Raw genomic sequence first — 13,527 nt, forward strand, 5'->3', positions numbered from 1 at the left:
GAGTGTTTAATGAGAAAATGCCCCCCCACCGTTGATGTAATGGTCAGGTGTCCCAATACTTTTGTCTGTACAGTGTATGTCCAGTGTCAACGTTCAATTCCAACGCAGACAGTGATGAGTTCTTCATGCTGACAGGCAGAAAAGAAAGTTGGAGGTCCAACCCTGTTTCTTAAAAATATATCATAACTACAGTTAGGACAAAAAAACTTATTACAGGTTTAATGTGCTAAATGCACCCATCCACTACCACAGCATCGAACCTCGTCTCTTAAAAATTACGTTTATACACTAAACTACTACACTACTTTTGTTTTGTCTTTTAACGTTATGTCTAGTCAGTGAAGTTCGATGTTGTGTTGCATTTGTTGGGCTTAGCAAACATAAATACTTTGGTTAGTGAAAGGCTGACAGTTAAAGACTGTTAATAAATTAAACACCTCATGCTTCAAGACACTGTTGAGGTGTCCAAGCCTAGACATTGACCTGAGTTAAAAAATCACTATTTTTCCCTGAACTGAACTATGTAATTTTATTCGCAAAGAAAAAAAAAAAGTAAAACTGTTGGCAACTGTTGTTTCAAAGGTTTGTCACTGAGCATTGACCTGCAGTTTGCAGAATCAGGCACAGAAAGTACATTATTTGTTGTTACATATTGTGGAAATATCAATGCTAAGCCTTGTGGCTACCAGGCCACAACATGGGAAGTACAACTGGGTGCCAACACCTAAGAATGAATGGGGGCCTTATCCACACCAGCTTGACTCACTTGATGGCAGGAAGTTAGGCCTAATGTCCTTTTGCGTTGCTAACTCGTCTCTGAAGTTTCACAGCTTTGTGTTTGTTTCAGTTCCTTCAGGTTAAAACAAACAGAAATTACGTCAAAATACTTCAGGAATGGGGGATTATCATTCCTAGTCCATCGTGCCTTCAACAAAAGAATTACTCACTGCTGTGAAGCAACTCTCCTGCATTTCCACTTCCCTCTTTCAGTCTGGAACACGCATGAGATTCAGCACAACTTATTTGGAAGATAAAATGAGAGCAAATATTTCTACCCAAACTGTACAAGACTGACTTCCTCATTCAAGCTTGAGCCTTCAGTATTTAATGTAGTTTTTTTAATGTAGCATACGCAGTTTTCATTTCCGGCGTGCACACGTAAACATGTTTTCAGTAAGCTGTTGGTTTGTCTGATCATCTGAACATTAGTTGTTCTTCTCTGTAGCAACATTGCTGTGATTCCTGATTTCAGTCTAGCAAAATCAAACATGAGATAATGTCCCTGAGCACACTGATGTCCAGAGTCCAAACATGCAATCTTAAAGCTACTTCAATAATAAAATACACCTGTTTCCAAACTTTACCTTCAACCTTTCACATCTTTTCAGTTTCAGTTTTTATTCACTGTGAATGTGTTATTCAACTATCATCACAACCCTCCCTCAGCTGACTCACGATAAATTACAACAACAAGAGAATCACCGTCATCCTTGGTCCTTATGAAACACAACCACAAACACAGTGTATCAGAGCTTTTATTACAGCGCACAAAGTGACTGGATACATGTATGAACACAGTCATATGTTACTGTGATTACTAATTCATTTTGTGGTTTGGCACGTTCATTCAGAGACAACTGTGTCAGACAACTGACCGTTTATAGAAAATGTTTGCACAGTCTGATTTGGAAGTAAGCAAATATGTGTACAGGACATTTCCCTTATCCATGTTTCCCTCACTTGCTTCTCAGTCACTAGCAAGGTGAGATGCAACGAGAGGGCTCAGGGAACCACTTTTATACAGAAATAAGACGTCCTTTTGTCTGAGTTGTCATCTCAACTGACGTCTATTTTACATGACAGCACAGCCGAATCAGCTGTCAGTGTGCTTTTTACAGCTCTGTATACCTATTGTGACAACTAGGGTTGCACACCAAAAAACTGCATTATTCTGAATTTATACAATGTACAGTGTGTGACACTGAATGTATGACACAGCAGTGCGTTCTTCTCATTTATCATCTTTTCTTTTCATGTAATATTTATATTATCTGCATTTATGATTGCAATTAATTATTTCAGGAGCATTATTATCTTTTTTAGATATGCTTTAGATATGCTTTGAAGTGCACAAAGCAAACTCCATAAAGACATGGTTGGATGAGTTTGGTGTGGAAGAACTTGACTGGCCCACACAGAGTCCTGACCTCAACCCCATCCAACACCTTTGGGATGAACTGGAACGGAGATTGTGAGCCAGGCCTTTTGGTCCAACATCACTGCTTGACCTCACAAATGCAGTACTGCATGAATGGGAGAAAACTCCACAGAAACACTCAAAGATCTTGTGGAAAGCCTTCACAGAACAGAAGCTGTTATAGCAGCAAAGCTGCCTGTGTGTTTAGAATGTGATGTCATTAAAGTCCCTGTTGGTGTTGTGGTCAGATGCTTTTGTCTATGCAGTGATACATTGACACACTCAGTACACACATGTATTTTTTACATTGTCCCTAAATGAGGCACTGATCAGCTTCCTGCTTCTTGTGTCCAGTCAATCTACAGTAAGTGACTGTAAGAAAGTAAATGGAAATGCAAACATGTTCCACTTTTACCTTGTTTCTCTTTTTCTTCACTTCCTCTTTACATGATCACTTTAGAGTGACATGTGTTGTTGGCAGCTTTGAACTTTGACCATACACAAAGTCTGTAATAGTAATGAGCTATGGGGCAATCTTGGAGAAATCCTGATTTGTTGCCTTCAGCTTGGACAAATAAACCTCCAATAATCTCCCCTTAATTTCAAAGGTCAGGTTCACTGACGCCATGACTGTCAGCATGCCATTTTGCACTTCACTTCAACAACATAAGCACAACACACCACTGCTTTACCTGCTTTTTACCGATTAATGAGGGAAAACAGTGGCACTCCCTCGCTGATTTACCACTGTTACATACTAGATTGATAATACAGATGATCAGTTCCTGTGGTCAGTAGGCAGTTCGTAGCTTTAGAAATTAGATGGAAATCACACATCTACTATCACTCAGCTTCTGTGGCTGGGCTGCCTTACTATCATAACCACACGTTAACCAAATTAGAGTTTGATTGGAAACTCATTTTCAGGTGGTATCAGTTTGATCGCTTAGTCCGCATCATAACCTAATTTTATGCCAACCCAAACAAACTAAATTGACCCAAACAGGCAAATGCACCAGAGTTTGTCTGAACCAAAGCAAACAGGTTAGGTGAACCTTAATGTTATCTTAACATGCAGATGGTTTGGATTTTATTTTCCCAGGTTAAGATATCCATCTGTGAGATTTCTGCCTCCATCCAAATCTTGATTGTGCTGCTCAAAACATTGGAAAATTACACTTCAAAATTATGTCAACAACAACATTTTTTAAGTAGAAAGTAGCTCCAGTGAAAACATTTGGGTGTACCTCCACTGTGGCACAAACCCCCGAGGAGCGTCAGATTGGACAATAACAACACATAAAATCATCATGGGTAGATAAAACTAAGAAAGACTGAGAAAATATGTTTTTTGTCATTTGTGTAAAGCCATCTTTTAAGCTCTGACTGCTTCCTTGCAAGGCGTCACTGAGGTCACTGGTTGTTGATTTTAGCTGAACAGTGAGTCCATGGTGTCAGAGTGAGGCTGAACTCAAGACTGTCTTATCTGGGCTGTAAACCAGCTGAGCAACTGGCTTTAACCACAGAGCATGTCTGTATGTGTGTGTGTGTGTGTGTATCTCAGCAGCATGTAGATTCAAATGTGATTGAGCATATATGTGTGTGTGTGTGTGTGTGTGGGTGTGTGTGTGTGTGTGTGTGTGTGGGGCAAGGTCGCTCCGAGACATGTCTGGGCGTATTCTCAGCCAGTGTTGCACAGAAACCTGAGGCACTGCAATAACTGAGCTGTAGTTTGCTTTGTCATGTAAAGCATAAACCATAAAAACAAACTTATCACAATTTAGTAAAAAGACAAGCCCTGCTGTCACTTAACCCCCCCCAAAAAAAAGATTTTTAAAGAAAAGAAAAATGAAAAAAAAAGCCCATTCAGCCTGTAATTCAAGACTCTATTTACTCTGCAGTGTTTCTTTTGTGATCCTGAGTGCATGTTTAATCACCAGCTGGCTGTCATCACAGCGTTAAAAATCAACTAACAGACTATTTGTCTTCTGTGTTTACGTAACAGTGTCTTTGTGATGAACCCTGTAGTCTGTTCCAGTAATTACAATCTAACACACAAGACAAGATTTTGTAGCTTGACACAGTTACTTAACAATTAGCCAGCCCATCCGCAGATACAAACAAAACTGATTTTAGATTTTAGTCAGCGATAAAGATGCAAATATAAGGAAACTGAAAATGTAATGGTAATTACTCAGTCACATGCATATTAAATACAGAATGGGGAAAGATATGTATGTCGAATGAGTATTATTAAAAATAAACAAGTTTGCTGATGGGGGGGTGTTAGCTACTGAAGAGGAAATGAGAACCATTTTTCCATTTTTATTTGTATCAGCAAAACAAAAACAGCATCAGTATCAGTGGTATCTGTAATTTCAGGATGAACTTGCCCCACCTCTACATTGTAAAAAAAAAAAAGAAAAGAAAAAATGTGGCAATAATGTTCAGAAGTTCCAGAAGATGACACAGCAAGTCCAACAAATCCACCCAGCAAAACACCAGGCAGGGGAGGGTGCAGGTGCATACCAGGTAACAGGTATCATGTTGAAAACCGGCTGTCGGAATATGACACAGCTTGCAAACGTAATTAGATAGAAATAAAGCAGTGATTTCTGGTTGGACTGTTTGATGTGATTACAGCTAACAGTGTAGCACAAGGTCACCATTGAGTCTGTTATTTTTTCAGTCTTTAAAAATGTAATGAATTGTGTGTTACAGGGAAAAGGTGAGAGACAGGGAGGAGTCTACAGTAGTGAGTCAGCACGGTGAAGAAAAACACTCTGGAGTACACGTGAGGAACATCTTGATGAATATGTTTATGTTCCCCTTATCGTCCAATCTCTGCAGCGAAAACAATCCAATGACTCATCACTATCAGGGAATTGTGTTACAGTAGCCTCACCTGGGTCATTCCGAGCTGCTGCCTGCATGCACCTGGACTCAGGTGAAAACACACAAATGAAAATCCAATTACTTTCCCTTATTCAAAGATAAATTTGCAGACAACCTGAGGCTGCACTGGGATAAAAACACTGAGATATCAGGCAGTATCTAAAAGCAGGTCATTTGGGCAGTTGGTATTAGGTCAGCATGGGATTCATATCAGCTGCAAAGCTAAAACCAAAATTCATTATCTCGCCTTTCCAAATGAAAATAATGTTGTGTCCAAAAATCTGTACTACATGTCCCACTGATTCTAAGTGGTGTTTCAGTTTACAGTGTGTTTACACTGGAAAAGTTGCAAAGTAAAGGTGTAGTCAAAGCAGACTGTACTAAATATATTATCGTATGCACTAAAGTATAGATTAAATAAGTATGCTTGTCTCCTTATCTGATTCTCCCACAGTGCATAGCACAAATGAAATGGAGAGGCTGCTCACAGCTGGAAAGGATCTGAATAAAGTCAAACGGCTGCAGAAAGACGAGGGAAAACAAAAATAAGCAATCAACATTAAGACATTTAGTTTTCTATTGATAGTGTTAGCATGTAGTATGTCACTGGGACACAACTAAAGGGTCTGCAGCCATGCTAGCAGCTCTGTGAGGCCTTGTTGGCACAGTGGTGCTTTGAGTTAAATGCTATCATTAGCATACTAACATGTTCTTCAAGTCAATGCCAATATAACCATGTGATGCAGGTATGTTTACCATTTTACTTCAGAATGTTAGCATGCTAACATTTGCAGCAGCAGTAGTATCAAACACTGAGTAGGCCTACTGTACAAGTGACTGTAACATCACCTGGTTGTATTGATGGTGACAAAAACTCAAAAATGTTACAGCATCACCCAAAGTCTCAATGATTTATACTCTTGGAACCACAAATATCTGTACAAAATGTCATGACAATCTATTGAATACTTTGAGGTATTTCAGTCAGGACCAAAGCAGTGGACCAACTGAACGAAAGGCCGACAAAGGATCTGAAAAGGATCTTAGCAGCTGGCATAGCTAAATATACATATATATATATATATATATATATATATATATATATATATATATATATATATATGAATAGGAGAACTGCACATGTAGCTTGTCATCAGCACAAAGCTCTGGGTGTGTTTTGTGTGTTTCTTGACCTACCTCGATCAAAATGTCAAACTCAACCTACTCTTTCCTAGTTTCTACCCCTGTCTGTCACATCTAGCCTCTCTTTAGGCCACCAGATGAAACCAAAGCCACAGACAAACACATTGTTCTAGTCTGCCCAGCAACCCAAACTGTTGACTCACTTTAATGGCATCTGTGGGTATGACTATGTCTAATATCAAACGGTAGGAAAAAAAAAAACAGCTTAGACAATTTTGTTTCTTTGACTCAGTCTAAATGCTTGTTTGTATAATAATAATCACCAAAGGAATTTCTACATTCAAGTTGGATTTGACTTGTTTGAGGTTATGTTTTTATATCATAAAAGAGCAGAGCAGAGCCACAAATCTTTTCCTTTGAGTTTATTAAATACATTGTTAATGACATTGTATCATCAGAATCCACAGAAGAATTTCATTCAAAAGTCGTAATCTTCAGAGTTATTTGTCTGTTTCGTGTGAGAGAAGTGTAGTAATTGCTGAAATTGATGAAGAATATGTTTTAAAAAAGTACCTCAGCTGACCTCTCACCAATGCAGAGCCGACTTTTCCCAACCCTTCTGTGTTTGTTTTGCATTTACTTTATCTAACCTTGTCATAAGGTCATGAACTTCCAGTGTGTGTGATTTTTATCTTTGTTGAGCACCATCCACATACGCCAGTGTCCCACTGGTGAAGTCAGAAAATTTATAATTACTAACTAACTTAATTTTATAAGTTTAGCATTGGAACTGATCGTGCTACCATCTAATAGTCCAAAGGGAAAATATACTTTTGAGTAGATTTAAAGTGCAGGTTACACACTTTACTCCACTGTATGTTCATAGAAAGCATGTCTCAAACTACTTGGACCCCATCTCAAAAACACCCTCAACATTTAATTTAAACATATATATCTATATCTATCACAAGGATGTATGCAATCCTTAAATCCATTGATGAGACCATAAGACGAACATTTACAGGAAGACATACAAATTAGCTAAAATGTCTGTAAAATACATTAAAGGCAAAAGAACTAAACAAAAAAACTACATTTTCACGAGCTTTTCAAAGTCAAAGAGTCTTGCTGTCGGCTGTAGCTTCGTCACTACAGCTCTATCAAATCTCTCATCTGACCCATAGTCAGTGTTGCCTCTGGCTGAGGGTTTGTTGCACCTCTGTGGGGCGACATGTCATCACTTACACCTCCGCATTACTACAGCAGTGTAAGAAGCTAAACAACTGTGGATGGGCCAAAACAAGATTTCCAGCTGGTGAGTTTTTAAGGGTTTTAAATGAGAAGTGAAAAACTAAAGAGAAGACAAGCCAAAAGGAAAATGTATGTTTACTTAACAGTGAAAAACAGAACTGAATGATTGACATTTGATGAAAGGCAGGAAACCTGATCCTAATGATACTATTACTGTTCCTTAGTTAAAAAATAAATAGCTATTTCCTAAAAATACACTGAAATGTGAATGAAGATACTGATGCATTAGAACAGACTGTAGCTAAGAGTCCTCGTGTTAGCAGTAGGACCTTCACTGCCGTTACATTTGTCTATATTCAGCAGAAGTGGTGGTAACAAAGTGCCACATTTTTGTGTGAATCAAATGGGTGATATGAGTTTTGTTCACACATCCTGACTAACGGAAGAAGTGACAGCAGATGAATCGAGCGAATTTGTGTCAACTACTTAGATGACCTAAATATTCAGTTTTAGTATGATTCTCACAAGTAAACCTAACCAAGAGGAAGAGCTACTTGGTTAGACTAAGCCAACCCTCTGGATGAGGCACCGGCTGATATGACTAGCTGTCCGTATTTGAGGCCCTGGAAATGAGACAGATGTCACATGTCCTCAATGTACTTCACAGAAACGTGAGGCGTAGTTTCACTGTTGTCAACAACACAACACAGCCTCTGCGCTTTGACATGTTTTAAATGTGTACTTGCCATCATCTGAGGATTCACTTCAGCTAAACAACACAACAGGCCAAGAATCCAAAATGAGAAGCACTGCTGAGCTTTATAGCGAGACAAATATACTGTCTCCTCCTCTTTCTCTCTCTCCCTGACTCCGTCTTGTTCTCTTTCACACAATCTCTTTCCTGTTTGGTCTTTGTTCCTCTCTTCCTAGTTCACACGCTCTCAAACACACACACGCACACACACAGCAGTCTGCCTTCTTTAAAGCATTTTTTTTTCTTTTCTTTCACTCTTGATCTCTTCTGTGCATTTCTTTTAGGCCATGAGATTTTGTGATAATGTCACAATGTCCAAAAAAAAATTCCAGTTTGATGCGGCTTTATATTTCTACTCCAGATGGACTGATTGTACCTTTTGCTGCATAACATTACCTGGTTGCTAATTAACTTTCATTGTAGATTGGAAATCATTGGCTAAGCTTATAAAATACACATTTTTTTTAAGATTAAACCAACAGTTTCCAACATTTTTGGGTTATGGCAAAAATCACAGAACGTGAATTTATTAAATATCTTCAGACCACGTAGATTTTGTAAGCCTTTGGAGAGCTACGGCTGCTAAGGTAAAATGCTCCTTATACATTGCATCTAATCATATAATGAGATTACTTTGTTGGTAATGCTTTTAAGGATTCTGAATGTACGGCCTGTAATATTTTTGTAGCATTTTTACAATACAGGCACTTTTATTTAATTAGAGTTTCTGAGTACTTCTTCCATCACTGGGATTGGCACACCATGTGCATGGATTTTCAACTTTGTCGAATGTAGCATGACGAGGGTGCTACTTCCTTTGCAGTTGTCAGTACCCAGTTTATTAGTCCTTTCTGTCGATATATTAACTTAACAGAATTCACTATCAATATTTGTTGTTTTTTTTCTACCATATGACTTAGGAGCTCTGTAAAAGTTCAACACATTTTAGTACAAATAATGGAAAATGTGAAATGAATTTGTGAGCAGTAAATCTGTTAATTAATGTTGATGATGTTAACAGACATGTCATGTCTGTTGTTTGCTTTATTGACTCTCCCATACAATTTGGTCCCTTTTCTCCGTCAGTGTTGTATGTCCTCCTGCCTTCCTGCCTTTCTGTCTCAGCCCATCTTCACAATAATGCGGGTTAAGTGTGCTTTCCAAGCACAACAGCTAAATGACTGGACTGCCGGACATGTTTTGTGTCATCTCTTAAATGGATCACCTGATCCTAAAACATTTAATTTAATTTAGAATTCTGACAAGTGCAGGTTTCAGTGCTTGAAAATGACATTTTTTGTGGATTGAAGAAAAAAGGAGAAAAGTTAAGAGTTGTTTACAAATCTGCATTACTGTGCATATGGTCTCAGTGACCAAATGAGGCCAAAATGTGGTGTTTGAAGCCTTTTTTTCTCACTCTGCTGAAAGCATTAGCTGTGCCTGCAGACAGAGCTTTGATACACAAATTTAATTCTTCTACACAAACAACTTTATCTTTCTGATGTGGTCATCACTTAGAGGCTGAAAACTTTTTTTTTTTGCTTGACAGAAATTTTAGTTCATCTCAGGACAAACAGAAAATCACTATTCCTACAAGGGTACAGTGTGTTTGGGAAAATCTTTCAGGGGTAATGCATGTTCTTACTCATAAACACATTTTTAAATTTAACTGTGAGGCTTTACAGCCTGAGGGTCATGAAACGCACTCAACCCACAAATGATGAGCAGTTAATAGTTTTAAAGCACGGCACTCGCACTCAGTCTGGAGGTTAATGATCAACAGTTTATTGATTAGTTATAAAACATCCACAGACTGTTGAATAAAATCAATTAAGTTGTTTTGTTTTCCGTACTTTTATTGTATGAAAGCTTTGGACTGCTGGTCAAACAAGTCGAGACACCTGGCTTTGTGACGGGAAACTTCAATATGTTCTGACAGCGAACTGACCAAATGATTTAATAATCAGAGGATTAATCTATAATAAAAATCATTGTTAGTTGCAGCCATAAATTATGTGGTAATTAAATAAGGAACCAATCACTGATTTGTTCTGTAACAGACACAAAAGGATTTTCAGTCTTACCACAGTCATGTACGTGCTGGGAGCATCACATGATGTTATAAAACTAAAAGGAGTTGGATTCAACTGAACTGCAGTTCTAAGTTGATTTATTTATTATTGGTTTAATTATGAAGTTACAGGCTGTATTATCAACAACAGAGAGAGGAAGAACACATCCATTCAGCCAGAAGATGTTTGTGCAGAAATGTTTATTTGTTTATTATTTATTTCAAGTTTAATGCTGAATTTGAAGGTCAGAAAATGTCAGAAAATGGTCAGAATTTTTTTTTCAGTTTTACTGATAACTGATTTTTTTTTGACAGAACAATAACAACAGCCTTTTAATTGAGCTTAAGCTTCAGGGGGTTCATTTAATGTTTTTTTTTCTCAGATAAAATGTAAAATAAATCCAATACTTTCTGTCTCTGTGCATTCATTTTTAAACTACCCAACAAACATGGCATCCTTTTTTTCAGAAGAAACTCAACTATAAGTCTGTCTAATTATTTTATCAATTAAAACAATTTAAACTGCCAGGAACCCAAGTGACACAAAGCAAAAAATGTGAGAAATTGAACTATAATAGTCTTTAAATAAATTTTAAAAAATTAAAAAATAACATTTACAAAAATTCTGTTACAAAACTGAGTTATGGCCATGAGAGAAAAATGTGAAACATCCGCAGTTCAACTGGTTTTCTAAGCTTTTCTCTAAGAGATATTTAAATAAAGTTGCAATACTGTAAATAAAATATGCTCAGGACTTCAGAGAGTAAGTTCTTTTACTTGTGTGTTCGCCACCAGCTGGGATTTCAACAGCATCAGCATGACTTCACTGGGTGTGGAGATTTTGCAGCACAACAGCCCACAAGCCGGAAAGATGGTTTGGAAAGCCAAAAAAACCTCAGCACCTGGACAATTAACAACACTTTCAACCTCCTGCAGGTGTTTTATGGTCATCTGGTGCAATGTGACAATAAAAATCTTACTTACTGCCTTTTTACCCTCTTGAATTTGTACTTCCTTTCAACATTTGGGCAGATTATTCCCTGAGGCGACTCCACACCACAATATATTGTGGCCAGAACCAGCAGCTGCAAACCACGACACACAGGCACCACCTCCTCTCTGTCGCTGCCTGTGGTCACCACTTGCCAGCCTCCCCATCTCATGATGATGATGTCATGACCCCAAACTGACTCAGCAACATCTCAACTGGAACAGAACAAGAGAAAAACATTGTTAAGATGCAGGAGGAAAGAGCACAGGAAACACAGGGAATGAGGCTGAATGTATGAAAATAACATTAAAACAGTAAAACATAAGGCGGCACATTGGATTAAGTGGTGCTCAGGTACTCGAGAGCATCATTAAGTGCATTATAGGCCTGCTGTGTGCAAATAAAATATAACAGGCTGGAACGGAAAACAATGCAACACAATAAACTATCAGCTTTTATTGGCCACGATTAATAAAGTTGTAGGGAGGGAAACATTTTCATTCCTACACATAAGCTAACAAAAAGCTAACAAGCTTTCTTGGACTGTCCAGTATTGTCCACAGGTATTAGAATCAGATATTATAGTGGCCTTTAATATAAAACAGTGTGTATTTTTAATGACAAGATGCTAAGCAATAACCAGTGATGTGTCTCTGATAGCTGCTGGCGTTTTTTTTTCTCTAAATGGCTGATGTTCTCAAGTGGTGTTTAAGGATAAATGAGCGGTTTAACATTCTGCTGTTTCTATCATACATGTTGTTCTGTCTTCTGTCTTTTTAGCCCACTCTGACAATTTAGTCTAGCATCAAAAAACAAAACAAGAAACAAGCTGTTGAGTCATTACTCTTCCGTAATTTTCTTAATTTGTGATTAGAGTGACAACAGAGTTCAGTTCAGATGAATTACAAGATCATATAGTGTATGAAACTTTAAAAAACTAGTGCACTGACTTTGACACCTGAAGATTCTTTCTTGATCTCCATGACTTACTAAACTGCTCACATAATATCTGGGTTTTTTTTTTACATGAAATCTGAATTGCATTAAATATTCAATAACAGTAGTGCTGCACATCAGGCATCCCCTGCAAAGTCCCCAAGATTTCAGGAAACTTTTAATTTAATCCAAAAACACACTTCCGCGCACATCCATAATTACAGCCTTTACAAGCAGAAATACAAAGTCTAGACAAAGAGCAACTTGGCAGATGTCAATCTGTGATTTTTCCCCAGTACAACACTTGCATTTAATAAACATCTGTGTACAATGTTCCTCAGTCCAGCTTCCTGCTTTAATTCCAGACTTGCTGTCCGGTTTCTGGATCAGACGGCTGAGATGACACAGACGACACACACACACACACACACAGTATAAGACAGCATTGACGAAAACAAAAGCAAATGTCACAGTTGGTTAAAAATACACACTAAGTCACAGTCCAGAGTTGATCTTCCTGGTCTTATGAACCAGAATTTTATTTCTTTTTCCTTCAGCATTTTGGTCACATACTTGGTGCAACAATAACAGAAATTACATTTATATTTAGTTAAAGAAGCAGCTAATCCATTCTTTTTGTTTGCCTAACTATAGTGTGGCATTAATTCACTGGTGAATGTGTGGATGTCTTGTGCTACACATGCCACACATTTCAAATGTGCTGTTTTATTCTATTTTTAAAGAGTCATTTTTAACATCTGGCCTGGAACATCTGATAAAAGATCAGCCTCCTGGGGGAACTCATTTACAGTTCATTTGTCTCTGTGAAATAAGCTTACGGTAAAATGACGTGCAGTTGCATATATTTACATGTATAGAAAGTGTCAGCAGTCTGGAGCCAGAGCTAAGAAAAAACCTGACTGTCGACCTGACTGTGTGTAAATGTGTTTTGGTAACAATTTCTCAACATGGGAACAAATTCATATGATTTGTTTTTTATTATATCAAAAGGGAAAACAGAAGTGAGGTTTTTATGCCATAAAAACAAGGAGCTGCATTTACCCTTTACTCTGCTGTGAGTAAAATCAAAGTAAAAACACCATTAAGCTGGGTTCAGCACGTTTAAGTTAGTAATGTATAAAAAGAACTGTTTGTTGGTATTAAAATCAACACATGCATGACCTTGTATGACCTTCAGAGGTACTGACGTGTGAGTGAGAGCATTTGAGATTTTGCCTCAGTCACGTGCAGAAATGCTGCATTTGTTCTCTGCAGAGGAAATGCACATC

At 37.8% G+C, this 13,527-nt stretch overlaps 1 long non-coding RNA gene across 6 annotated transcripts in view; it reads right to left on the reverse strand.

Moving 5' to 3' along the window:
• Window positions 1-9,749: 9,749 nt before the first annotated feature.
• The window catches only part of LOC124066403, a 70,271-nt gene continuing 66,493 nt past the window's right edge, over window positions 9,750-13,527 (reverse strand). For all 6 annotated transcript variants that reach the window (XR_006844597.1, XR_006844599.1, XR_006844596.1 and 3 more), the window contains 2 exons: window positions 11,296-11,517; window positions 9,750-11,213 (listed from right to left, as the gene is read on the reverse strand). This is a non-coding gene — a long non-coding RNA (uncharacterized LOC124066403). The remainder of the gene's footprint in view (window positions 11,214-11,295; window positions 11,518-13,527) is intronic.

The sequence above is a fragment of the Scatophagus argus genome, chromosome 10 (genome assembly GCF_020382885.2).
Source record: "Scatophagus argus isolate fScaArg1 chromosome 10, fScaArg1.pri, whole genome shotgun sequence".
NCBI lineage: Eukaryota > Metazoa > Chordata > Actinopteri > Scatophagidae > Scatophagus > Scatophagus argus.